Raw genomic sequence first — 27675 nt, 5'->3', positions numbered from 1 at the left:
AAACCTGGGAGGATTAACTTGAATTCAAATTATTGTTGTCTGTGTATTCTATTTGCACGGACTCACGAGGAGAAACCTGAGATTTTCTATGTTTTGAGTAAAGGTTATTTTTGTAGTTTTTTTCCCCCCAACAGTTCCAAGAGAACAATGACCCCAAACACACATCACAGCTGGCTGTGGATTAAACAGGTGAACATCCAAGCCAAAGTCCTGACCACAGAGACCTTCAAAAACACCTGGACTTTGCTTCAAATCTGGGTCCATGCCAGCACTGCAAAAAAGTGGTGTCGAAAAACAAGATAAAGACCCTAAATCTGATGGAAAAGGTCCTCAAAACTAGTGAACTTATCTGCTCATGCAGCAAGATAATTTCACTTGACAAGACTCTTGAATTGATTGTTAAATCTAGAAATAAGCATATTGAACACTTAAAATAAGAAATTAACTCTTAAAACAAGATCAATTATCTAAGACTTCGAAATTGAAGCTGTGTTTTTTTCTGGGTAAAAACCTAATAATTTTCAGAGAGGAAATGCACTGACATTTAGAGTGCAAGAAGAACCAAATCTCATCAACACCCTCTCACGCACAACCTTTTCACTTTAATGTTGCTCTGTGCCAAACATTCTTCTAGCTGTCAGATATATTCTGGATCAGATTTGAAATTTAATCACTTGTTTCCCAGAACATTATCTGTCTGCTCATCAAATGTTATTGAAATCCATTTAATAGTTTTTGAGTTATTCAACTAAGAACAGAAACACCCATGAAAACATTACCACCTTTATAATCTGAAGAAAAAAAAAATCATTCAACTTTTTCTTTTTTTAATCATTTCAAATCAACTTTTTTATATATAGAAAAACATCTGCTAATTATCTGAAATCTTACAAATGACTCAAAGGAGAAATGCCTCATATATATTTTAAGGGTATATTTAACTACGTCAAATAAGTTAAGATACTGAAGCCCAAATTTTTCCTGACCACACGTGGTGGAAAAATGTGGAACATTTGTTTTACATTTGTGGTTTACTAAAAATGGAATTTAATTGCAGGCCTCTTTCTGCCTGGATAACCTTTTCTGAAAACCACAACAATAGCAATAATTCAGAAAGCGCATTAACATCCAGATTACATAACGCAGCAAGTGGTCACGTTTCAAACCAGCACCAGGTTCCCAATACAATATGACATTAAAACACTTTCTCACATACTTTCTCATCACAAACATCTGAAGCACAGACGATTTTTGTTTCCGCTTCTTGTCACATAAAAGAAAAGATGTTAAAAAATGACATTTTGTCCGTCACCTGAATTTTGTAGTTAGACAAATGGAAGAAGCTGCACCAACTTCAAACGTCATAAACAACATTAAAAAACGTCACAGAGAAAACTTTTTATTAGTGTCCTGATAGAAGCTAAACTCTTCTGGATTAAACTGTAAAAACTGAAGCAAACACGGAGGTCAGAGGTCATGACTTTTACTTTACAAAGTGAAACAGAAACTAAAATATATTCTAGCAGTTTGTAAAAGCATCAAGTGACCTTAAAAGAGCAAACATTTTCTTTGACCAACAACAAAGCAAAGAAAAAGTCAGTTATATTGAATTGATTGTGGGGTTTTTTTAAATGTTGGTGCCACAAAGTACTTTGAGTCTTTTCTCTGTTTCCCTTTTTCATGATGGACATTTTATCTCTTTTTGGGACTATAAACGACATTAATATTAACAAAAAGCTCTGAATTTATTCGGTTCTGCTCAGTGTCTTGCTCAGAGACACTTCGACCAACCAACAACCCCGCAGTTTTACCATCTGCGCTTCAAACTTTCACACCTTCGTGCGTTTTTACGCACGGGGTCCAGTCGGCGTGCGTGCGTGTGGACTGACCTGGCGTGCGCGTCCGTCCGGTCCGTCGGTCCTCTCGTCCGTCCGAAGGCACCGTCCATCCAAACCAGCAGCACGAGCACCACCGCGTCCGTGTGCATGATGTCCGGAGTCTCAGCCGCGCGCGACGCTCCGCAAATTTTCAGCGCACATTCTCCGCATGTTGTCTCCGCGCGCACTGTGAGCTCGCGCAGACGAAGCACTCCGTATTTAATCCCACCGAGGGAGGGAAGCAGTTTCTCCAACAAATCCTCTGCGTCAGATGGCGCGGATTTGCGCTTCGTGCGCTCATTAAACTCCGCACACCGTGCACGTTTTCCCACTTGGTTACGTCATCGACAGCGTGCACAGCGGGAGCAGCCTGAAGACACACCGAAGCTCTGGGAGTGAACACAGTGTCAGACTTAATGAAGCTCAGCTCCAGCAGAGCTTCACGGGATCTTTGAGTGAAACAGGACTTCTAAAGACCATCCCAGGTGTTTGTCTTCTGGGTCCGGGTGCTTCATCCCGGTTGTTTGCGTCTTCGAGGTCCGGGTGCTTCATCCCGGGTGTTTGCGTCTTCGGGGTCCGGGTGCTTCATCCCAGGTGTTTGCGTCTTCGGGGTCCGGGTGCTTCATCCCGGTTGTTTGCGTCTACGGGGTCCGGGTGCTTCATCCCGGTTGTTTGCTTCTTCTGGGTCCGGGTGCTTCATCCCGGTTGTTTGCGTCTACGGGGTGCGGGTGCTTCATCCCGGTTGTTTGCGTCTTCGAGGTCCGGGTGCTTCATCCCGGGTGTTTGCGTCTTCGGGGTCCGGGTGCTTCATCCCGGGTGTTTGCGTCTTCTGGGTCCGGGTGCTTCATCCCGGTTGTTTGCGTCTACGGGGTCCGGGTGCTTCATCCCGGTTGTTTGCTTCTTCTGGGTCCGGGTGCTTCATCCCGGTTGTTTGCGTCTTCGGGGTGCGGGTGCTTCATCCCGGTTGTTTGCGTCTTCGGGGTGCGGGTGCTTCATCCCGGTTGTTTGCGTCTTCGGGGTCCGGGTGCTTCATCCCGGGTGTTTGCGTCTTCGGGGTCCGGGTGCTTCATCCCGGGTGTTTGCGTCTTCGGGGTCCGGGTGCTTCATCCCGGGTGTTTGCGTCTTCGGGGTCCGGGTGCTTCATCCCGGGTGTTTGCGTCTTCGGGGTCCGGGTGCTTCATCCCGGGTGTTTGCGTCTTCGGGGTCCGGGTGCTTCATCCCGGTTGTTTGCTTCTTCTGGGTGCGGGTGCTTCATCCCGGTTGTTTGCGTCTACGGGGTCCGGGTGCTTCATCCCGGTTGTTTGCTTCTTCTGGGTCCGGGTGCTTCATCCCGGTTGTTTGCTTCTTCTGGGTCCGGGTGCTTCATCCCGGTTGTTTGCGTCTTCGGGGTGCGGGTGCTTCATCCCGGTTGTTTGCGTCTTCGGGGTGCGGGTGCTTCATCCCGGTTGTTTGCGTCTTCGGGGTCCGGGTGCTTCATCCCGGGTGTTTGCGTCTTCGGGGTCCGGGTGCTTCATCCCGGGTGTTTGCGTCTTCGGGGTCCGGGTGCTTCATCCCGGGTGTTTGCGTCTTCGGGGTCCGGGTGCTTCATCCCGGGTGTTTGCGTCTTCGGGGTCCGGGTGCTTCATCCCGGGTGTTTGCGTCTTCGGGGTCCGGGTGCTTCATCCCGGTTGTTTGCGTCTTCTGGGTCCGGGTGCTTCATCCCGGTTGTTTGCGTCTTCTGGGTCCGGGTGCTTCATCCCGGTTGTTTGCGTCTTCTGGGTCCGGGTGCTTCATCCCGGTTGTTTGCGTCTTCGAGGTCCGGGTGCTTCATCCCGGGTGTTTGCGTCTTCGGGGTCCGGGTGCTTCATCCCAGGTGTTTGCGTCTTCGGGGTCCGGGTGCTTCATCCCGGTTGTTTGCGTCTACGGGGTCCGGGTGCTTCATCCCGGTTGTTTGCTTCTTCTGGGTCCGGGTGCTTCATCCCGGTTGTTTGCGTCTACGGGGTGCGGGTGCTTCATCCCGGTTGTTTGCGTCTTCGGGGTGCGGGTGCTTCATCCCGGTTGTTTGCGTCTACGGGGTGCGGGTGCTTCATCCCGGTTGTTTGCGTCTTCGAGGTCCGGGTGCTTCATCCCGGGTGTTTGCGTCTTCGGGGTCCGGGTGCTTCATCCCAGGTGTTTGCGTCTTCGGGGTCCGGGTGCTTCATCCCGGTTGTTTGCGTCTACGGGGTCCGGGTGCTTCATCCCGGTTGTTTGCTTCTTCTGGGTCCGGGTGCTTCATCCCGGTTGTTTGCGTCTTCGGGGTGCGGGTGCTTCATCCCGGTTGTTTGCGTCTTCGGGGTGCGGGTGCTTCATCCCGGTTGTTTGCGTCTTCGGGGTCCGGGTGCTTCATCCCGGTGTTTGCGTCTTCGGGGTCCGGGTGCTTCATCCCGGGTGTTTGCGTCTTCGGGGTCCGGGTGCTTCATCCCGGGTGTTTGCGTCTTCGGGGTCCGGGTGCTTCATCCCGGTTGTTTGCTTCTTCTGGGTGCGGGTGCTTCATCCCGGTTGTTTGCGTCTACGGGGTCCGGGTGCTTCATCCCGGTTGTTTGCTTCTTCTGGGTCCGGGTGCTTCATCCCGGTTGTTTGCTTCTTCTGGGTCCGGGTGCTTCATCCCGGTTGTTTGCGTCTTCGGGGTGCGGGTGCTTCATCCCGTTGTTTGCGTCTTCGGGGTGCGGGTGCTTCATCCCGGTTGTTTGCGTCTTCGGGGTCCGGGTGCTTCATCCCGGTGTTTGCGTCTTCGGGGTCCGGGTGCTTCATCCCGGGTGTTTGCGTCTTCGGGGTCCGGGTGCTTCATCCCGGGTGTTTGCGTCTTCGGGGTCCGGGTGCTTCATCCCGGGTGTTTGCGTCTTCGGGGTCCGGGTGCTTCATCCCGGGTGTTTGCGTCTTCGGGGTCCGGGTGCTTCATCCCGGGTGTTTGCGTCTTCGGGGTCCGGGTGCTTCATCCCGGTTGTTTGCGTCTTCTGGGTCCGGGTGCTTCATCCCGGTTGTTTGCGTCTTCTGGGTCCGGGTGCTTCATCCCGGTTGTTTGCGTCTTCTGGGTCCGGGTGCTTCATCCCGGTTGTTTGCGTCTTCGAGGTCCGGGTGCTTCATCCCGGGTGTTTGCGTCTTCGGGGTCCGGGTGCTTCATCCCGGGTGTTTGCGTCTTCGGGGTCCGGGTGCTTCATCCCGGTTGTTTGCGTCTACGGGGTCCGGGTGCTTCATCCCGGTTGTTTGCTTCTTCTGGGTCCGGGTGCTTCATCCCGGTTGTTTGCGTCTACGGGGTGCGGGTGCTTCATCCCGGTTGTTTGCGTCTTCGGGGTGCGGGTGCTTCATCCCGGTTGTTTGCGTCTTCGGGGTGCGGGTGCTTCATCCCGGTTGTTTGCGTCTTCGGGGTCCGGGTGCTTCATCCGGGTGTTTGCGTCTTCGGGGTCCGGGTGCTTCATCCCGGGTGTTTGCGTCTTCGGGGTCCGGGTGCTTCATCCCGGGTGTTTGCGTCTTCGGGGTCCGGGTGCTTCATCCCGGGTGTTTGCGTCTTCGGGGTCCGGGTGCTTCATCCCGGGTGTTTGCGTCTTCGGGGTCCGGGTGCTTCATCCCGGGTGTTTGCGTCTTCGGGGTCCGGGTGCTTCATCCCGGGTGTTTGCGTCTTCGGGGTCCGGGTGCTTCATCCCGGTTGTTTGCTTCTTCTGGGTGCGGGTGCTTCATCCCGGTTGTTTGCGTCTACGGGGTCCGGGTGCTTCATCCCGGTTGTTTGCTTCTTCTGGGTGCGGGTGCTTCATCCCGGTTGTTTGCTTCTTCTGGGTCCGGGTGCTTCATCCCGGTTGTTTGCGTCTTCGGGGTGCGGGTGCTTCATCCCGGTTGTTTGCGTCTTCGGGGTCCGGGTGCTTCATCCCGGGTGTTTGCGTCTTCGGGGTCCGGGTGCTTCATCCCGGGTGTTTGCGTCTTCGGGGTCCGGGTGCTTCATCCCGGGTGTTTGCGTCTTCGGGGTCCGGGTGCTTCATCCCGGGTGTTTGCGTCTTCGGGGTCCGGGTGCTTCATCCCGGGTGTTTGCGTCTTCGGGGTCCGGGTGCTTCATCCCGGTGGTTTGCGTCTTCGGGGTCCGGGTGCTTCATCCCGGGTGTTTGCGTCTTCGGGGTCCGGGTGCTTCATCCCGGTTGTTTGCGTCTTCTGGGTCCGGGTGCTTCATCCCGGTTGTTTGCTTCTTCTGGGTCCGGGTGCTTCATCCCGGTTGTTTGCGTCTTCTGGGTCCGGGTGCTTCATCCCGGTTGTTTGCGTCTTCGGGGTCCGGGTGCTTCATCCCGGTTGTTTGCGTCTTCGGGGTCCGGGTGCTTCATCCCGGTTGTTTGCTTCTTCAGGGTCCAGGTGCTTCCTAATTGACTGTCTGGTTGTGGGACTTGAACCAGTGACCTTTGTCTCTGGAGATATTTGGTTTCTGGAAAATCAAGTCAAGTCTGGTCTGGGAGCACAGTGCTGCTCTTTGCTGCATCCACAACACCGTGGAACCACCTCGGGTCCTGGATTGTAACCATCCAGGCAGACGACAGGTCCTCCATTCTGGAGGATCAACTGATGCTTTCTGCTGGAGAACCAACATTCACTTTTTAATCCATGTAAAGAAAACAAAGAAACAGTTTTGACCTTTTTAATGTGACATCTGCAGTCTGCTCCTCCTCCTCTTTTGACCTTTGGTCACAGAGTCCGTCTTTCTGTCCGGGTCCGAGTTCCCCGCAGATGCTTTCTGTCGGATTAGTGGAACAGAGCTTTCATTTTTCCTCGCAGATTATTCTTCATATTTTTCATTGTTTGGACAGATTATATAACAACCTGGCAAAAGGAAGCACAGCAGCAGGACGGTCATCTGTCACTCAAAACGCCGAAACATAACTAGTTAACTTCAGCCCCTGTTTATTTATTTATTTACTTATTTCAAATGACATCTAATCAGATTTTCCTTTAGTGGAAATGACATTTTATGTTTTCAACATACCACCAGAGGATGAATCCGAATTGTTTGTTGACCTTTGACCTCTCTTACAGCCCCATCATCAGGATCAGGTTTGAAGTTCCTCCTGTCAGTAGACTCACACTAGCTGTCCTCTAGCACCACCTTCAGGGCAAATGCTCGCCTCACTCAACCCAGATAGAAGACAGAGAGAGATTTTAATAAATTATCTGGAGATATTCAGCAGACGATGAAATGTTAACGTTTCGTGGAGTCTCTGTTCTTGGAAGACGACCCTGAGGGCAAAAGGTCAAAATGTCACAAAACATTTAAAGTGTTTGATTGTTTGTTTGTTTGTTTTCTGAGCATGAGTTGCTACTGAAGCTGAAAAATTTTGGAATCAATCGTGCAAATTGATCTGCTGAACTGTCTGGCTGATGTCATTAGATCACATGATCACCTTGTTGGTTGGCAGGAAGGTGACTGGTTAGTGTAACTAGTAACTCATTAACTTTGTTCTTCAATATTTGGTGGTTTCACATTTAGCTTTTGGTTACACCAATCAGCATGTTTGGATATTTATACATCATTTTCCTAATGCGAGTTGTTCTCTATTTTTTGTTAATGACTCCACGGGTTCTAGAGTTCAACAGGTAGAGTTCTGAAGGTAGAGAGGCGGAGCCAACTGTCAGAACCACAGACCTGAACAAATGGACTGCATGTCTATTTTCTGTCCTTTTGTTTGCTTTGTGTTCATACGTATTTTTTTTTTTTTTTTTTATTTCTTTGTGTTCTGTGACTGCACACTCATCTTGTGTCTGGGGGTTGGGTCTGGGTGTGTGTTTTTTCCCTCGTCTTTGCCACGCCTCTTTCCTGAATGTTCCCTCACACCTGTTCCTAATTTCTCCCTCATTACCTGTTATTTAAGCCCTTAATTTTCCTCTCGTCTTCATCAGTTCGTCGTACTTTTGCGTCGTCGCTGCCAGCTTCTCTATAGTTCTTGTTTGTTGTTATTGCCACGGCCTGTTTTGAACCTTTTGCCTGTTTTTTGACCTTGAGTTTTGTCTTGGAAACCTCTGCAGAATTTGGCCTCCCTTCCTGTGTACCGACCTCTACCCATTTACAATCCCTGGCAAAAATTATGGAATCACCGGCCTCTGAGGATGTTCATTCAGCTGTTTAATTTGTAGAAAAAAAGCAGATCACAGACATGACACAAAACTAAAGTCATTTCAAATGGCAACTTTCTGGCTTTAAGAAACACTATAAGAAATCAGGAAAAATAATTGTGGCAGTCAGTAACGGTTACTTTTTTAGACCAAGCAGAGGGAAAAAAATATGGACTCACTCAATTCTGAGGAAAAAATTATGGGATCACCCTGTAAATTTTCATCCCCAAAACTAACACCTGCATCAAATCAGATCTGCTCGTTAGTCTGCATCTAAAAAGGAGTGATCACACCTTGGAGAGCTGTTGCACCAAGTGGACTGACATGAATCATGGCTCCAACACGAGAGTTGTCAATTGAAACAAAGGAGAGGATTATCAAACTCTTAAAAGAGGGTAAATCATCATGCAATGTTGCAAAAGATGTTGGTTGTTTACAGTCAGCTGTGTCTAAACTCTGGACCAAATACAAACATGGGAAGGTTGTTAAAGGCAAACATACTGGTAGACCAAGGAAGACATCAAAGAGTCAAGACAGAAAACTTAAAGCAATATGTCTCAAAAATCGAAAATGCACAACAAAACAAATGAGGAACGAATGGGAGGAAACTGGAGTCAACGTCTGTGACCGAACTGTAAGAAACCGCCTAAAGGAAAAGGGATTTACATACAGAAAAGCTAAACGAAAGCCATCATTAACACCTAAACAGAAAAAAAACAAGGTTACAATGGGCTAAGGAAAAGCAATCGTGGACTGTGGATGACTGGATGAAAGTCATATTCAGTGATGAATCTCGAATCTGCATTGGGCAAAGTGATGATGCTGGAAATTTTGTTTGGTGCCGTTCCAATGAGATTTATAAAGATGACTGCCTGAAGAGAACATGTAAATTTCCACAGTCATTGATGATATGGGGCTGCATGTCAGGTAAAGGCACTGGGGAGATGGCTGTCATTACATCATCAATAAATGTACAAGTTTACGTTGATATTTTGGACACTTTTCTTATCCCATCAATTGAAAGGATGTTTGGGGATGATGAAATCATTTTTCAAGATGATAATGCATCTTGCCATAGAGCAAAAACTGTGAAAACATTCCTTGCAAAAAGACACATAGGGTCAATGTCATGGCCTGCAAATAGTCCGGATCTTAATCCAATTGAAAATCTTTGGTGGAAGTTGAAGAAAATGGTCCATGACAAGGCTCCAACCTGCAAAGCTGATCTGGCAACAGCAATCAGAGAAAGTTGGAGCCAGATTGATGAAGAGTACTGTTTGTCACTCATTAAGTCCATGCCTCAGAGACTGCAAGCTGTTATAAAAGCCAGAGGTGGTGCAACAAAATGCTAGTGATGTGTTGGAGCGTTCTTTTGTTTTTCATGATTCCATAATTTATTCCTCAGAATTGAGTGATTCCATATTTTTTTCCCTCTGCTTGGTCTAAAAAAAGTAACCGTTACTGACTGCCACAATTTTTTTTCCTGATTTCTTTTAGTGTTTCTTAAAGCCAGAAAGTTGCCATTTGAAATGACTTTAGTTTTGTGTCATGTCTGTGATCTGCTTTTTTTCTACAAAATTAAATAACTGAATGAACATCCTCCGAGGCCGATGATTCCATAATTTTTGCCAGGGGTTGTACAATGTAACCACCTTTTCTCTGAGTTTGTGTTCTGCCTTTTTGTGCCCAAGTTCATGACAGAACAAACTGGCCAAAAATGGATGCAGTAGGCTCCACCCCAGTCCATGTTATGCTCTGCGCTCAGAGTCAGAAACTCTGCACAGCAGGAGACTTTGCAGAGGCTGTGCTCCAGGCTGAGGGACAGGTCCGGATTACGTGCACCTTAGACTCTCAGGTCGGCCTCCTTATGGAAGGCCTTGATAAAGATACATCAATTGTGGTGAGACCTGAGGCTGCTGTATATGGATGACTCCAGAAATTTTGCTCAGGTGGGAGGCTTCAACTGCAGGTATATTATTGTGTGTCTGTGGGGGGGGGGGGGGGGGGGGGGGGGTGTCTTGGGAAAAATGTCTGGAACATCCTGAAACCACTGACGACAGCTGGTGCTGAGGATTCATTGTGCCGCTGTGTTGCCAGGAGACCTTGTTACTAAGAGATACTCCACTCGTTTGAAATTACTGTAGACTTATTTTTTTTTCCATTATATATTCGACCTCCATTACTCTTAATATGAGTAAGCGGTTGAAGATGAGTGAGTCTTTATATTTGACCTTCAGGAATCTTCACATCTTGAAGCACGTGATGAAAATTCACAAGATGAAAGAACCCAGCAAACCTTATTCATGGAAAGACGATCTTCACAAAGCATGTTCAGGTCTTTCCACCCTTTATATCAATTGTTAATTACATATTTAGACATTTACGTATTTATTTATTGATTTATGAAGTGAGGCCTCATAACAGGTGATCAGTAAATGATCCCTGTCGGAATGATTCTGCTTCTGGAATCTACTTTCCATCTCTGTTCTTTCACTGTGGTCTTTGTGGGTGTTTTTTTATTCAAGCCCTTTAACTGATTCTCTTCTTCCAGAACAGTCTGATGTGGAGCGAGAACTTGTGCACGACCAGTTGAAGAAACTCCAGAGTTTCTCTGGATGCCTCAGGGCCCCTCATGGCCCCTCGGGGCTCCATGACCTGCTGGTGCAATTAACCTCTAATGAAGGGAAACTGGGGCTAAAAAAAGGTTTTATGTAATGGTCATGAAGCTGGCTGTCCATCAAGTGGACCAATCTTCCATCCACCAAATCCAGATTAATTGTACTTGTGTACGAGCGTGTGCGTGTACAGCTGGTAAATCTGTCGGTTGCCATGAGAACCTGACAGAGATTCTGATGATCAGTCTGACAGCTCGGAGGTTTTCAGCTTGATTATTTTTGAGTGTTTTAAGCACAGATCACACTCATGTTTTTATTTGTTTGTTTTTATTTGGTCAGCTGATGTCGCTGCAACTTGATTTTACCTCGGTCACACCAGTCTTTGCTGCCCTCTGCTGGACAAATTCAGGCAGACAGTATTGAGGAACACGTACACTGAAGAGCTGACAAAATATATGCACCCACCCACATGTGAGCTTGGCTCCTCTACCAGAGTTCTGGGAGTTTGGCGCAGTACCTTAGCTGTTCTGAGGACTCCACTCTTCTCGACAGACTCCTCTGATGTTGTTCCTGGAATTTTCTGGATCCAACTCCTACCGCTCTATTACCACTGGGACCACTTTGGACTTGACTTTCCACATCTGCCCCAGTTGCTCCTTCAGTTCTTGGTACTTTTCTGTTTTCTCATGCTCCTTCTTTCTGATGTTGCTGTCAGCTGGGATTACACTGGAAGGGTCTCAGCCACGGAAGTGACCAAGAACCAGATGGTCACTCTGTCAGAGCTACAGCATTTCTCTGTGGAGAGAGGAGAACCTTCCAGAAGGACAACCATCTCTGCAGCAATACACCAATCAGGCCTGTATGGTAGAGTGGCCAGACAGAAGCCACTCCTTAGTAAAAGGCACATGGCAGCCCACCTGGAGTTTGACAAAAGGCACCTGAAGGACTCTCAGACCGGGAGAAACAAAATTCTCTGGTCTGATGAGACAAAGATTTAACTCTTTGGCCTAATGTTTGGAGGAAACCAGGCACCATCCCTACATTGAAGCATGGTGGTGGCAGCATCATGCTGTGGGGATGTTTTTCAGCAGCAGGAACTGGGAGACTAGTCAGGATTGAGGGAAAGATGAATGCAGCAATGTACAGAGACATCCTGGATGAAAACCTGCTCCAGAGCGCTCTGGACCTCAGACTGGGACAACGGTTCATCTTCCAGCAGGACAATGACCCTAAGCACATAGCCAAGATATCAAAGGAGTGGCTTCAGATCAACTCTGTGAATGTCCTTGAGTGGCCCAGCCAGAGCCCAGACCTGAATCTGACTGAACATCTCTGGAGAGATCTGAAAATGTCTGTGCACTGACGCTCCCCATCCAACCTGATGGAGCTTGAGAGGTGCTGCAAAGAGGAATGGACCAAACTGCCCAAAGATAGGTGCACCAAGCTTGTGGCATCATATTCAAGAAGACTTGAGGCTGTAATTGCTGCCAAAGGTGCATCAACAAAGTATTGAACAAAGGCTACAAATAGTTATGGACATGAGATTTCTTAGTTTTGTATTTTTAATAACCCCCCCCCCCCACCCCCAAAAAAACAACCTTTCTCATGGTGTCATTATGGAGTGTTGTGAGTAGAGTAGAATTTTGAAGGGGGGGATTTCATCCATTTTGGAATAAGGCTGTAATATAAATAAAATGTGGAAAAAGTGAAGCGCTGTGAATACTTACAGGGTAAGTGGGGGTCTCTGGTGTTATTCATAAGTCTAGCTACAGATGGAAAGAAGCTGTTACAGTTTTATGAGGTTTTAGTCCTGATGGACCTCAACCTCCTCCCAGAGGGGAGGGTGACATAAAGTTTGTGTCCTGGGTGAGAGGGATCGGCCACTATCTTCCCTGCTCACCTCAGAGCCCTGGAGGTGCACAGGTCCTGTAGGGATGGCAGACTGCAGTGGATCACCTTCTCTGCTGCGTGGCTGATGCGCTGCAGTCTGCTCCTGTCCTTAGCAGTGGCAGCAGCATACCTGGTGTTGATGGAGGAAGAGATGATGGACTCGATGGCAGTGTAGAAGTTCACCATCATTGTTTTTGGCAGGTTGAACTTCCTCATCTGCCTCAGAAAGTACATCCTCTGTTGTGCTCTCTTGGTGAGGGAGCTGGCGTTGAGTTGCCACTAGAGGTCCTGGCTGATGGTGATCCCCAGGTAATGGAAAGACTCCACAATGGCAACTGGGGAGTCACACAGGGTGATGGAGCAGTCAGGACTGGGTTCTTCCTGAAGTCAACAACCATCTCCACTGCCTTGAGGGTGTTGAGCTCCAGGTTGTTCTGTTTGCACAAGGACACCAGGTGGTCGATCTCCCAACTGCAGGCAGACTCATCTCCATCAGAGATGAGTCAGATGAGAGTTGTATCGTCCATGAACTTCAGGAGCTTCACAGACTGATGACTGGAAGTGCAGCTGTTGGTGGACAGGGAGAAGAGGAGAGGGAAAGAACACAGTCTTGGGGGGATCCGGTACTGATGTACCGTGTGTCACAGACGTGCCCTCCCAGCTTCACATACTGCCTTCTATTGGACAGGAAGTCAGTGATCCACCTGCAAGTGCAGGGGATCTGAGTGAGGGTCAGAGATGACTTTGAGGTGTGTGAGGACAAGGCGCTTGAAGGTCTTCATAACCACAGAGGTCAGGGTGACGGGTCTGTAGTCATTAAGTCCTGAAGTTCTGTTTTGAGGTGAGGTGTTGAAGATGTCTGTGAACACTGGACAGTTGGTCTGCAGTTCTTCAGTATGGACGGAGAACAGGTCCGGCTGCTTTGTGTGGGCCCTGTCTCTTGAAGAGCTTGTTTGCATCCCTCTCCTGAATGGAGAGAGGCGTGGTGGGGAGGAGGTGGGGGTCCTTGCTGTGAGCATTTGTGTGTGCGTGTGTGTGTTGGGGGGTCAGACCACAGTTTTGGTGGAGTAGGAGGAGCTGATGGGTTGGAGCTGTTGATCATGGGAGATGGTATTAGGACTGTCCCATTGTCTTTCAAACCTGCAGTATGACTTGTTCAGTTGGTTGGTCAGACGAGGGTCCTTGGCAGAGTGGGAGAAGTTCGGTTTGTAGACTGTGATCCGTCTGAGCCTCTTCCAGACACGAGCAGGGTCACTGACTGTGATCTGGTGTTGAAGTTTCTCAGCGTACGGCCGTCGAGTTTCCCGAACCACCTTCCTAAAGCTGTACTTTGACTCGTTTGTACACGTGCACACACGTGCATACCTGCACACAGCCATGAGGGGCGTCACGGTTCAGCGCTCCCTTGGTTTAGACAGATAGGTGCAGAACACAAGTCTTACACAAAATTTAAAAAATGGAATATCATCACCAGAAATATTCAAAATCAGCCTGCGGATCGACAGTTTTAACAGCTTTAACATCTGTACAGGAAAAACACAGTCAGTGTCAGTGTAACAGAACTCGAGGTTTGTCACGGTCCACAGTGTCGTGTGTTCATACGTGTGTGTGTGGGGCATTCTACCAGAGTAAAAGTAGCAGATGCGTCAATAAGGACGAGGGATGAGTTTGGGATCAGCTGTTTTCAGTGGTATGATGATTTGTTTTGGGATTAGACGTGGCCAGAGTGGACTCTAAAACCTGGATTAGAGACGGCTGTGCATCACAAGAGGTCTGAGTCTGAGTCATTATCTTCAGCCGTTCACTGATGCTCCTCTAAACACTGCAGGAGCTCCACAAACACATCAGCACTCAGTGGAGTGTGTGAAAGACGGCTTTTATTTGTCAAATCTGCTCTGATAGTGTTACATTCTGAAGCTGCAGGAAGAAGTGACGTTTGCCTGTAAGCTGGTGGATCCACATCTGCACATCTGTTCTTTTTTTTTGCACTGAGGAATTATCTGACTTTCTGACATTAATGTGTAACCATTAAAACATTACGGTCTGCATCTCCAAAGGATTAAGAATTTAAATTCATTAGCAAAAATAACACTGGGCAAGAAGGGCACTCAGACAGGACACACCCCCGCCCAAGTCCACGAGTCCCGTTATGTCGCTGACTTTTTCTTTTTATCTCTTCTTCGTTGTAACAGTTTTTCCTTTGAACTCTAACATTCCAACATCATGATTCCTTACAAAACATGTGTTCCAGATCACGCATCTTTAATCCTGAGCCCTGATTTCTCCTGTTCATCGATCATGATTTACTCAAACTTTGATCTCAATTGTTGATTTTTGACCCTTAAAGGATGAAACATTTTCACCTGTGACTGAGATCCTGATCACAAGTTCTAGACAATACAAAGAGGTGGATCCTGATCTTTATATTAACTCATCAACAATGCCATTTACAGGATCAAAGTAAACTGGATCAAAGACTAAGCATAAAGATCCAACCCTTGATCCAGATTCAATTAAAAATTTGAAGAACCCTTCTTTGAATCCCAAGACTACAGCACCTTGTAAAAGTATTCAGCCCCTTGGGTTTTTACTTTTTTTTTTTTTTGCCATTTTGAAACCAAAAATTAATTCAGGCTTCTATATATTAAAATTTCTAAAATTATCCTCCTTAAACTCGAACTGAAAGCAAATCTCTACAAGTGGACATGAATTAAATAAAAATATCAAAACCAAGATGAAGCCGTGCATAAGTAATGGAACCCTTTGGTATAACACATGAAAATCATCACCTTTACAGCGTGTTTACTTCAGAGAGGTCGGGGATGGACACAAGTACATTTCCAAGTCACTGAATATGTCTTGTATGTCATTTACATCAGTCATTAGATAACACAAAGAGTGTAGGACTTCATGGTACATCTGTGTGGAGAAGGGAAGCCACCGAGACACACAGACAACTCTGAAGGAATTATCGTCTTCCTTGTGTGTTATTGGAGAGATTGTGCAAAGACACGTTTGGCCTGTTGCATCGTCACTCACAGGTTCATGGTGGAGCAGAAGAGAGAAGAACTTTCACAAAAGGGAACAGCTCAGATCCAGGTTTGAGTCTCCCATGTGCCTCCTGGCATACTGTAGCTGAACATTCAAGTTTGCTTTTTTTTTTTTTTTTTTTTAAATCCTTCTCTGCTTCACCATGATGCCGTGTAACCAGTGATGCAAAATGCATAACTTCACCTATTCCAGAGAAGAACATAGTGTCAGAGTTGTCTGGGTGTCTTGGTGGCTTCCCTCAGTAGTCTCCTTTTGAGAATTGCCCACTCCACACAGATTTACCATAGCGTATTATATTTCATAAAGACTGATGTAAATAAAGTACGAGACGTATTCAGTGACTTGGAAATGTACGTGTCCATCCCAAAGTGTCTGAAGTAAACTCGCTGTAAAAGTGATGATTTTCATGTGTAATACTAAAAGGTGCCATTATTTATGCAACGCTTCATCTTGGCTTTGATATTTTTATTTGATTTATATCATGTTGTAGAGATTTGCTTTCAGTTTGAGTTTAAGGAGGATAGTTTTAGAAATTTTCACACCTCTACCAAATGTCAGTGAACTTTGTTCATGATCTTTGGAGGTTTCCTGTAGACATTATAATAAAAACATAAGGTCCTTACTGGAGGTCATCAGGCTGACATGAGACTTTCAGATAGCGACGGGAACATTTGAGCTGCAGTGCGAATGAGACGGACTCACCCCATTTGGTTTGGATGCTTCTAACGGCAGGGCGGAGGTAGTGCTCGTGCTTCCTATCGAGAAGGGTTCAAGTCCAGTGGTGCCCCCAGTGGTCACGTACTTCTGGAAATACTCCAATAAAGGCCTCCGGTGTAAATCATGATTCACATCGATATGAGAACCAGGCTGGACCTGCTGCTGCTGCGCCTCCGAGGCAAAACAAATGCAGCCCAAAGAAAAATGTCTGACATAAAACAAATTAAATAAAATCAGGCTTCTTCAGACTCTGGAACTATTTATATCTACTGGACAAGAGGCTGTAAAAGTGATGATTTACAGTGGCAAGAAGAAGTTTGTGAACCCTTGAGCTTTTACACGTCGGAATGTCGGAATTCAGGCTTCTGTGTGTAAAAATTTAAGCTCACAGTGAAAACTAATCTCTACAACACAACATAAATTAAATAAAAATGTAAAAGCCAAAATGATGGGTTTCATAAATAATGGCACCTGTTCGTGTTACACAAATAAATCATTTTTGCAGCCAGTTTTATTCGGATGAGTCAGCGGATGAACACATGAACATTTCCAAGTCACTTGTCTTGGACTTTATTTACGTCAATCCTTAAGAAGTACAGGTATTTTGGTACTGTACAGTAGATCTGGACAGAGGAGGCAGGTCTCAAAAATGGAATAATTATGCAAGATGGAGACTAGTGAGGGAAGCCACCAAGACATCCAGACAAATCTGAACACATTCTTCAGTGGCTATGATTGGAGAAAATGGGCATAATGTGAATTTTGCATTTTTGCCTCACAAGGTTACAGCTTCAGAGTGAAGTAGAGAAGAAACAACAGACTAAATCTCTGTATCTCCTGTGCGCCTTATGATTAGCTGTAGCTGAAGTTTCAAGTTCTTTTTAAGAAACTCCCCCTCTTTACCACTTCAAAGTGAAGCTGTAGAATGACTGATGCAAAATGCAAAAACTTGCACTCTGTACAATTTTTCCAGTCGCAGCCACACAAGCCTATAACTGTCTTGGTGGCTTCCCTCACTCCTCTCCTTCATCCACCGTCAATTCCATACCATATAAAGCCACAGTGTTACCATACTGTTTCTTAATGATTGACAGAAATGCCGTCCAAGGCATATTCTGTGTTTTCATTAATGGATTAAAGAGTTTTTGTCCAAAATTTTGGTTTGATTCCCTAAAAAACAACATCCTGTAAAAGCCCAAAAAGCAGGAGTAGTTTTAGAGACCCAGTTGTGCAGATGACTGGGTCCTCGCTATAACGAGGACAGACTGCAGGTGCAGCAGTCTGAGAGTCATTTTGAGCTTCAGCACACATTTTATCCACATTACTGAACGATAACTGGACGGAATAACGCTTCAACACAACCGACACGGATCCAGTCAGTCGTGAATAAAAAAAAAAAGTTCACTTAAGGCGGTTCATGTTGGAAACATCACCGGTAGTAAAGCCTTCAGGTTTTTTAGTCCCATCAAAGTATTTTTTACCGACAGTTTGTGGACAAGCTCCGATTCATGTTTTTCTGCCAACTTACAGTGTAAATGTCACACAGATCGACTGGTGAACAAGAAAAATCAATCAATCAATCAATCAATCAATAAATAAATAAAGTCCACTGAGTGTCTGTAAAGTCTTTGCTTAGTGACGTGTTCGTCCCAACTTTACAGTTCTTTCATCCATGTTGTCAGCGGTCGTCCACACAGGCGGCGGCGGGTTTCACCATCACAGACTGTCAGCTGGTGTTTAGTCGACCTGCTGTCTTGTTGACCTGCTGCCGTGGACACGTTCACCCACCAGACTCGTCACTGTCAAAGGTTTCAGAGGCGACAGTAAGCGGCCCTTAATGCCCTGTCCTGGTTCTGATCCAATAGAGACCAAGCCGCTGTGTTCTGGTTCTGATCCAAGCGTCCAACCACAGAGACAATAACATCATGTTCTGTAGCCATGTTTGACTTATGGTTCTGATTTTTTCCACTTAAGTTCATGTTGCACAAAGTTCACTGTAACCTGAGTCAAACTAAAAGTAAATGAAGCTGCAGTTTGAGATTTAACAAAGAAACACGTGACATGAAATAATGTCGACACTTCAGGTGAAGCAAGTGCAGAAATATGAGAGAATGCAGAGGAGGAAGGAAACAAGTCATCACCTCTGCCAGCATCAGTCACATGACACAAGCTACCCCGTAATTATTGACGTAAATTAATCGTTACGGGGCAGCTCCTTGAAATCCACTAAAAATGTTTTGCAAGGTTGAAAAAAAAAAGAGAGAAAAAAAAAAAAGGTAAAATCTCTTCAGCACTCAGTTTACAGAGTTTAACCGACGCAGGATTTCAGGCTTCCTCACTGCTCCCGTGGACGATTTTGTTTGTCAGATTTGAAATCTTGTAGATGAGGATCTGAAACTGCATGTTTCTGTGCTGGAAAAAACTTGAATTTTGAAATAAATCTTTATTTTGAAAGTACGATAGACATACGTACGGCTGCTCTGCACAGATTTACAGGACCGCTGGGAGTCAGGCAGAGCAGAGAGAGACGTCCAGGCCTCTCACCTGTGACGTGTGACTGACGGACACCTGGGCCAAAGACGGATACGTGGGAAGACCGGATGATGGTTCACTGGTAACTAGACAGTTCACTAACAATAAAGCAAACAACACCATCAAGTTAATGTCATCCAACTCTGTCTGCACCAGAACGTCAGGAAAAATCCCCACTGCTCGTACACACACACACACACACACACACACACACACACACACACACACACACACACACACACACACAGCAACACCAATGCTGTGTTCATAAAACAGTCTGAATAAATAAATAAATAATATGATACAAGTCCTCAAAAATGATTTTCAACTTTGCAACATATTTTTTTGATATCAGGTTTCAAGCTTTCAAACAGAATTTTCTCCCCTCAGTTTCAAATTAAGAAATGATTTGATCATCTGTTCCTCCTTAATGGTGCAACAAAACATGTTAAAGGTCACCAAAGGTGAACCATCAGCCTGGTCACGTCTCACACTTTGGCTGTTTTGGACAAAGAACAAATTCTTCAGTGTTTGTAGAGTCACATGTGGAACTGCACGAGGTGCTGTTGGTAGAAAAGTGTTCATCATCACAGTGTTAGTGAGACGGACAGCGTGAGATGGACAGCATCCCTGCAGAGCTCCTGTGAGGACAAATGTTAGCAATCTGCCTAAAAGCACGACAGCAATTCATCTCTGCAGGTAAATCACCTGATTGCAGCGACTCCACTGAAATTAACTGAATGTTTGTCAGAGTGAAACCTGAACAGCAAAATTACAGAACAAAAAACAAACCACAGGGGGCGCCAGAGTCACACACGAGCTCTGATCGATGGGTTTGAAAGAAACAAAGTCCAAAGTACAGAAAAACCCCACAGCAGCAGCTGTTCGCCACAGAATGTTCCTGATTCAAACGAGGAACTCCAGCAGAGCCGTGACCCACAAACCCACCAGGACCAATTAAAGCCACCACAGCCAAAGGAACCGCCCACCTCCAAACCATCGCCGCTGTGCCAAAGCAGAGACGTCTGACAGACCATAAAAATAACCACTATTTACTGACGGTGGGCGGAGCTGCAGAGAGACACGCCTGTCAGAATTAACCACTGTTTACTGACGGTGGGCGGAGCTGCAGAGACACGCCTGTCAGAATTAACCACTGTTTACTGACGGTGGGCGGAGCTGCAGAGAGACACGCCTGTCAGAATTAACCACTGTTTACTGACGGTGGGCGGAGCTGCAGAGAGACACGCCTGTCAGAATTAACCACTGTTTACTGACGGTGGGCGGAGCTGCAGAGAGACACGCCTGTCAGAATTAACCACTGTTTACTGACGGTGGGCGGAGCTGCAGAGAGACACGCCTGTCAGAATTAACCACTGTTTACTGACGGTGGGCGGAGCTGCAGAGAGACACGCCTGTCAGAATTAACCAATGTTTACTGACGGTGGGCGGAGCTGCAGAGAGACACGCCTGTGAGAATTAAGGACTGTTTGCTGACGGTGGGCGGAGCTGCAGAGAGACACGCCTGTGAGAATTAAGGACTGTTTGCTGACAGTGGGCGGAGCTGCAGAGAGACACGCCTGTGAGAATTAACCACTGTTTACTGACGGTGGGCGGAGCTGCAGAGAGACACACCTGTCAGAATTAACCACTGTTTACTGACGGTGGGCGGAGCTGCAGAGAGACACGCCTGTCAGAATTAACCAATGTTTACTGACGGTGGGCGGAGCTGCAGAGAGACACGCCTGTGAGAATTAAGGACTGTTTGCTGACGGTGGGCGGAGCTGCAGAGAGACACGCCTGTGAGAATTAAGGACTGTTTGCTGACGGTGGGCGGAGCTGCAGAGAGACACGCCTGTAAGAATTAAGGACTGTTTGCTGATGGCGGGCGGAGCTGCAGAGAGACACGCCTGTGAGAATTAAGGACTGTTTGCTGATGGCGGGCGGAGCTGCAGAGAGACACGCCTGTGAGAATTAACCACTGTTTACTGACGGTGGGCGGAGCTGCAGAGAGACACGCCTGTAAGAATTAAGGACTGTTTGCTGATGGCGGGCGGAGCTGCAGAGAGACACGCCTGTGAGAATTAAGGACTGTTTGCTGATGGCGGGCGGAGCTGCAGAGACACGCCTGTGAGAATTCAATCAATCAATCAATCAATCAATTTTTTTTATATAGCGCCAAATCACAACAAACAGTTGCCCCAAGGCGCTTTATATTGTAAGGCAAGGCCATACAATAATTACGTAAAAACCCCAACAGTCAAAACGACCCCCTGTGAGCAAGCACTTGGCTACAGTGGGAAGGAAAAACTCCCTTTTAACAGGAAGAAACCTCCAGCAGAACCAGGCTCAGGGAGGGGCAGTCTTCTGCTGGGACTGGTTGGGGCTGAGGGAGAGAACCAGGAAAAAGACATGCTGTGGAGGGGAGCAGAGATCGATCACTAATGATTAAATGAAGAGTGGTGCATACAGAGCAAAAAGAGAAAGAAACAGTGCATCATGGGAACCCCCCAGCAGTCTACGTCTATAGCAGCATAACTAAGGGATGGTTCATGGTCACCTGATCCAGCCCTAACTATAAGCTTTAGCAAAAAGGAAAGTTTTAAGCCTAATCTTAAAAGTAGAGAGGGTGTCTGTCTCCCTGATCTGAATTGGGAGCTGGTTCCACAGGAGAGGAGCCTGAAAGCTGAAGGCTCTGCCTCCCATTCTACTCTTACAAACCCTAGGAACTACAAGTAAGCCTGCAGTCTGAGAGCGAAGCGCTCTATTGGGGTGATATGGTACTACGAGGTCCCTAAGATAAGATGGGACCTGATTATTCAAAACCTTATAAGTAAGAAGAAGAATTTTAAATTCTATTCTAGAATTAACAGGAAGCCAATGAAGAGAGGCCAATATGGGTGAGATATGCTCTCTCCTTCTAGTCCCCGTCAGTACTCTAGCTGCAGCATTTTGAATTAACTGAAGGCTTTTTAGGGAACTTTTAGGACAACCTGATAATAATGAATTACAATAGTCCAGCCTAGAGGAAATAAATGCATGAATTAGTTTTTCAGCATCACTCTGAGACAAGACCTTTCTGATTTTAGAGATATTGCGTAAATGCAAAAAAGCAGTCCTACATATTTGTTTAATATGCGCTTTGAATGACATATCCTGATCAAAAATGACTCCAAGATTTCTCACAGTATTACTAGAGGTCAGGGTAATGCCATCCAGAGTAAGGATCTGGTTAGACACCATGTTTCTAAGATTTGTGGGGCCAAGTACAATAACTTCAGTTTTATCTGAGTTTAAAAGCAGGAAATTAGAGGTCATCCATGTCTATATGTCTGTAAGACAATCCTGCAGTTTAGCTAATTGGTGTGTGTCCTCTGGCTTCATGGATAGATAAAGCTGGGTATCATCTGCGTAACAATGAAAATTTAAGCAATACCGTCTAATAATACTGCCTAAGGGAAGCATGTATAAAGTGAATAAAATTGGTCCTAGCACAGAACCTTGTGGAACTCCATAATTAACTTTAGTCTGTGAAGAAGATTCCCCATTTACATCAACAAATTGTAATCTATTAGACAAATATGATTCAAACCACCGCAGCGCAGTGCCTTTAATACCTATGGCATGCTCTAATCTCTGTAATAAAATTTTATGGTCAACAGTATCAAAACCAGCACTGAGGTCTAACAGAACAAGCACAGAGATGAGTCCACTGTCCGAGGCCATAAGAAGATCATTTGTAACCTTCACTAATGCTGTTTCTGTACTATGATGAATTCTAAAACCTGACTGAAACTCTTCAAATAGACCATTCCTCTGCAGATGATCAGTTAGCTGTTTTACAACTACCCTTTCAAGAATTTTTGAGAGAAAAGGAAGGTTGGAGATTGGCCTATAATTAGCTAAGATAGCTGGGTCAAGTGATGGCTTTTTAAGTAATGGTTTAATTACTGCCACCTTAAAAGCCTGTGGTACATAGCCAACTAACAAAGATAGATTGATCATATTTAAGATCGAAGCATTAAATAATGGTAGGGCTTCCTTGAGCAGCCTGGTAGGAATGGGGTCTAATAAACATGTTGATGGTTTGGATGAAGTAACTAATGAAAATAACTCAGACAGAACAATCGGAGAGAAAGAGTCTAACCAAATACCGGCATCACTGAAAGCAGCCAAAGATAACGATACGTCTTTGGGATGGTTATGAGTAATTTTTTCTCTAATAGTTAAAATTTTGTTAGCAAAGAAAGTCATGAAGTCATTACTAGTTAAAGTTAATGGAATACTCAGCTCAATAGAGCTCTGACTCTTTGTCAGCCTGGCTACAGTGCTGAAAAGAAACCTGGGGTTGTTCTTATTTTCTTCAATTAGTGATGAGTAGAAAGATGTCCTAGCTTTACGGAGGGCTTTTTTATAGAGCAACAGACTCTTTTTCCAGGCTAAGTGAAGATCTTCTAAATTAGTGAGACGCCATTTCCTCTCCAATGTACGGGTTATCTGCTTTAAGCTACGAGTTTGTGAGTTATACCACGGAGTCAGGCACTTCTGATTTAAAGCTCTCTTTTTTAGAGGAGCTACAGCATCCAAAGTTGTCTTCAATGAGGATGTAAAACTATTGACGAGATACTCTATCTCACTTACAGAGTTTAGGTAGCTACTCTGCACTGTGTAGGTATATGGCATTAGAGAACATAAAGAAGGAATCATATCCTTAAACCTAGTTACAGCGCTTTCTGAAAGACCTCTAGTGTAATGAAACTTATTCCCCACTGCTGGGTAGTCCATCAGAGTAAATGTAAATGTTATTAAGAAATGATCAGACAGAAGGGAGTTTTCAGGGAATACTATTAAGTCTTCTATTTCCATACCATAAGTCAGAACAAGATCTAAGATATGATTAAAGTGGTGGGTGGACTCATTTACTTTTTGAGCAAAGCCAATAGAGTCTAATAATAGATTAAATGCAGTGTTGAGGCTGTCATTCTCAGCATCTGTGTGGATGTTAAAATCGCCCACTATAATTATCTTATCTGAGCTAAGCACTAAGTCAGACAAAAGGTCTGAAAATTCACAGAGAAACTCACAGTAACGACCAGGTGGACGATAGATAATAACAAATAAAACTGGTTTTTGGGACTTCCAATTTGGATGGACAAGACTAAGAGTCAAGCTTTCAAATGAATTAAAGCTCTGTCTGGGTTTTTGATTAATTAATAAGCTGGAATGGAAGATTGCTGCTAATCCTCCCCCTCGGCCCGTGCTACGAGCGTTCTGACAGTTAGTGTGACTCGGGGGTGTTGACTCATTTAAACTAACATATTCATCCTGCTGTAACCAGGTTTCTGTAAGGCAGAATAAATCAATATGTTGATCAATTATTATATCATTTACCAACAGGGACTTAGAAGAGAGAGACCTAATGTTTAATAGACCACATTTAACTGTTTTAGTCTGTGGTGCAGTTGAAGGTGCTATATTATTTTTTCTTTTTGAATTTTTATGCTTAAATAGATTTTTGCTGGTTATTGGTAGTCTGGGAGCAGGCACCGTCTCTACGGGGATGGGGTAATGAGGGGATGGCAGGGGGAGAGAAGCTGCAGAGAGGTGTGTAAGACTACAACTCTGCTTCCTGGTCCCAACCCTGGATAGTCACGGTTTGGAGGATTTAAGAAAATTGGCCAGATTTCTAGAAATGAGAGCTGCTCCATCCAAAGTGGGATGGATGCCGTCTCTCCTAACAAGACCAGGTTTTCCCCAGAAGCTTTGCCAATTATCTATGAAGCCCACCTCATTTTTTGGACACCACTCAGACAGCCAGCAATTCAAGGAGAACATGCGGCTAAACATGTCACTCCCGGTCCGATTGGGGAGGGGCCCAGAGAAAACAACAGAGTCCGACATTGTTTTTGCAAAGTTACACACCGATTCAATGTTAATTTTAGTGACCTCTGATTGGCGTAACCGAGTGTCATTACTGCCGACGTGAATTACAATCTTACCAAATTTACGCTTAGCCTTAGCCAGCAGTTTCAAATTTCCTTCAATGTCGCCTGCTCTGGCCCCCGGAAGACAATTGACTATGGTTGCTGGTGTCGCTAACTTCACATTTCGCAAAACAGAGTCGCCAATAACCAGAGTTTGATCCTCAGTGGGTGTGTCATCGAGTGGAGAAAAACGGTTAGAGATGTGAACGGGTTGGCGGTGTACACGGGGCTTCTGTTTAGGGCTACGCTTCCTCCTCACAGTCACCCAGTCAGCCTGCTTTCCCTGCTGCTCGGGATCTGCCAGGGGGGAACTAACGGCGGCTAAGCTACCTTGGTCCGCACCGACTACAGGGGCCTGGCTAGCTGTAGAATTTTCCACGGTGCGGAGCCGAGTCTCCAATTCGCCCAGCCTGGCCTCCAAAGCTACGAATAAGCTACACTTATTACAAGTACCGTTACTGCTAAAGGAGGCCGAGGAATAACTAAACATTTCACACCCAGAGCAGAAAAGTGCGGGAGAGACAGGAGAAGCCGCCATGCTAAATCGGCTAAGAGCTCGTAGCTACGCTAAGCTAGCGGATTCCTAAAAACACGCAAAGTGAATAATGTGTAAATAATTTAGAGGTGATTCAGCAGAAGGAGTGCTTTAGTTAAGGCACATAAAGATTACACTGGGAAACAAATCGTAATCTAGATAACTAGATCAATCTAACTGCGCAGATTAAACAGCTAACAGATACAGAAAAACACAGCTGTGCTCCGGAACAGGAAGTGATACAATACCGCAGTGAGAGCCAACCACTGTTTGCTGACGGCGGGCGGAGCTGCAGAGAGACACGCCTGTGAGAATTAACCACTGTTTACTGACGGTGGGCGGAGCTGCAGAGAGACACGCCTGTGAGAATTAACCACTGTTTGCTGACGGCGGGCGGAGCTGCAGAGAGACACGCCTGTGAGAATTAACCACTGTTTGCTGACGGCGGGCGGAGCTGCAGAGAGACACGCCTGTGAGAATTAACCACTGTTTACTGACGGCGGGCGGAGCTGCAGAGAGACACGCCTGTGGGAATTAACCACTGTTTACTGACGGTGGGCGGAGCTGCACAGAGACACGCCTGTGAGAATTAACCACTGTTTACTGACGGTGGGCGGAGCTGCACAGAGACACGCCTGTGAGAATTAACCACTGTTTACTGACGGTGGGCGGAGCTGCACAGAGACACGCCTGTGGGAATTAACCACTGTTTACTGACGGTGGGCGGAGCTGCAGAGAGACACGCCTGTGGGAATTAACCACTGTTTGCTGACGGTGGGCGGAGCTGCAGAGACACGCCTGTGGGAATTAACCACTGTTTACTGACGGCGGGCGGAGCTGCAGAGAGACACGCCTGTGGGAATTAACCACTGTTTACTGACGGCGGGCGGAGCTGCAGAGAGACACACCTGTGAGAATTAACCACTGTTTACTGACGGCGGGCGGAGCTGCACAGAGACACGCCTGTGGGAATTAACCACTGTTTACTGACGGCGGGCGGAGCTGCACAGAGACACGCCTGTGGGAATTAACCACTGTTTACTGACGGCGGGCGGAGCTGCACAGAGACACGCCTGTGGGAATTAACCACTGTTTACTGACGGCGGGCGGAGCTGCACAGAGACACGCCTGTGAGAATTAACCACTGTTTACTGACGGCGGGCGGAGCTGCACAGAGACACGCCTGTGGGAATTAACCACTGTTTACTGACGGCGGGCGGAGCTGCACAGAGACACGCCTGTGAGAATTAACCACTGTTTACTGACGGCGGGCGGAGCTGCACAGAGACACGCCTGTGAGAATTAACCACTGTTTACTGACGGCGGGCGGAGCTGCACAGAGACACGCCTGTGAGAATTAACCACTGTTTACTGACGGCGGGCGGAGCTGCAGAGAGACACGCCTGTGAGAATTAACCACTGTTTACTGACGGCGGGCGGAGCTGCACAGAGACACACCTGTGGGAATTAACCACTGTTTACTGATGGCGGGCGGAGCTGCAGAGAGACACACCTGTGGGAATTAACCACTGTTTACTGACGGCGGGCGGAGCTGCAGAGAGACACGCCTGTGAGAATTAACCACTGTTTACTGACGGCGGGCGGAGCTGCAGAGAGACACACCTGTGGGAATTAACCACTGTTTACTGACGGTGGGCGGAGCTGCACAGAGACACGCCTGTGAGAATTAACCACTGTTTACTGACGGTGGGCGGAGCTGCAGAGAGACACGCCTGTGGGAATTAACCACTGTTTACTGACGGTGGGCGGAGCTGCACAGAGACACACCTGTGAGAATTAACCACTGTTTACTGACGGTGGGCGGAGCTGCACAGAGACACGGCTGTAAGAATTAAGGACTGTTTGCTGACGGTGGGCGGAGCTGCAGAGAGACACGCCTGTAAGAATTAAGGACTGTTTGCTGACGGTGGGCGGAGCTGCAGAGAGACACGCCTGTGAGAATTAAGGACTGTTTGCTGACGGTGGGCGGAGCTGCACAGAGACACGGCTGTAAGAATTAAGGACTGTTTGCTGACGGTGGGCGGAGCTGCAGAGAGACACGCCTGTAAGAATTAAGGACTGTTTGCTGACGGTGGGCGGAGCTGCAGAGAGACACGCCTGTAAGAATTAAGGACTGTTTGCTGACGGTGGGCGGAGCTGCAGAGAGACACGCCTGTAAGAATTAACCACTGTTTGCTGACGGTGGGCGGAGCTGCTTCTGTCAAACTTCATTGTTTATGTCTGTGCAGCTCCAGATGGATTCTGATTGGTTCTGAAGCTGAGAGTGGACCCGACAGGCCCGTATAAAATGCTTCTTTGAGCGAGCAGGACTGTTGGATCAGAACCGAGTCCTGTGACCTCCACAGCAGCAGGAT

The 27675-nt window shown here is 46.7% G+C and overlaps 1 long non-coding RNA gene and 1 pseudogene across 1 annotated transcript in view; one reads left to right on the top strand and one right to left on the bottom strand.

Annotated features, from left to right (window-relative positions):
• The window catches only part of LOC117502622, a 55954-nt pseudogene extending 53731 nt beyond the window's left edge, over positions 1-2223 (bottom strand).
• Positions 1-27675, top strand: part of LOC117502648 — an 81684-nt gene that overhangs the window by 52941 nt on the left and 1068 nt on the right. The window lies entirely within an intron of this gene.

The sequence above is a fragment of the Thalassophryne amazonica genome, chromosome 21 (assembly GCF_902500255.1).
Source record: "Thalassophryne amazonica chromosome 21, fThaAma1.1, whole genome shotgun sequence".
NCBI classification, from domain to species: domain Eukaryota; kingdom Metazoa; phylum Chordata; class Actinopteri; order Batrachoidiformes; family Batrachoididae; genus Thalassophryne; species Thalassophryne amazonica.
Note: the sequence above shows the minus strand (reverse complement) of the source record. Positions and strands in the feature narration are given on the sequence as shown.